The following is a 363-nucleotide window of genomic DNA, read 5'->3' as shown; positions in this document are numbered from 1 at the left end:
ACGAGTCCGACTCTCTAACCATTAGGCCACGACTTCCCCTTTAAAGTATCAAAATCCTTCATAAACATATTAATTATTACAGTACATGCTTGAACCTATTATAACCTAAGCAAATAGTGAAATTATAATCACCTATTTTAATATTTATTGTGTATTATAAATTCTTCAAAAATTACAACCATCCCACAGCTGTGGCATCAGTTCCACAACATCAAACTAATAAGTTTTTTTATGTAGTTTGTGTGTGTTCCATGTGATATCTGAAGAAAATGCCAGGTAAACTCCCTACAATTATCACAATGCTGGAGAGATTGTGGAAAGGTGGGGGACTATGCTCATATATTTTGGGAATGTCCTAAAATA

Source organism: Sinocyclocheilus grahami, unplaced genomic scaffold, assembly GCF_001515645.1.
Source record: "Sinocyclocheilus grahami isolate Dianchi unplaced genomic scaffold, SAMN03320097.WGS_v1.1 scaffold3565.1, whole genome shotgun sequence".
NCBI classification, from domain to species: domain Eukaryota; kingdom Metazoa; phylum Chordata; class Actinopteri; order Cypriniformes; family Cyprinidae; genus Sinocyclocheilus; species Sinocyclocheilus grahami.
Note: the sequence above shows the minus strand (reverse complement) of the source record.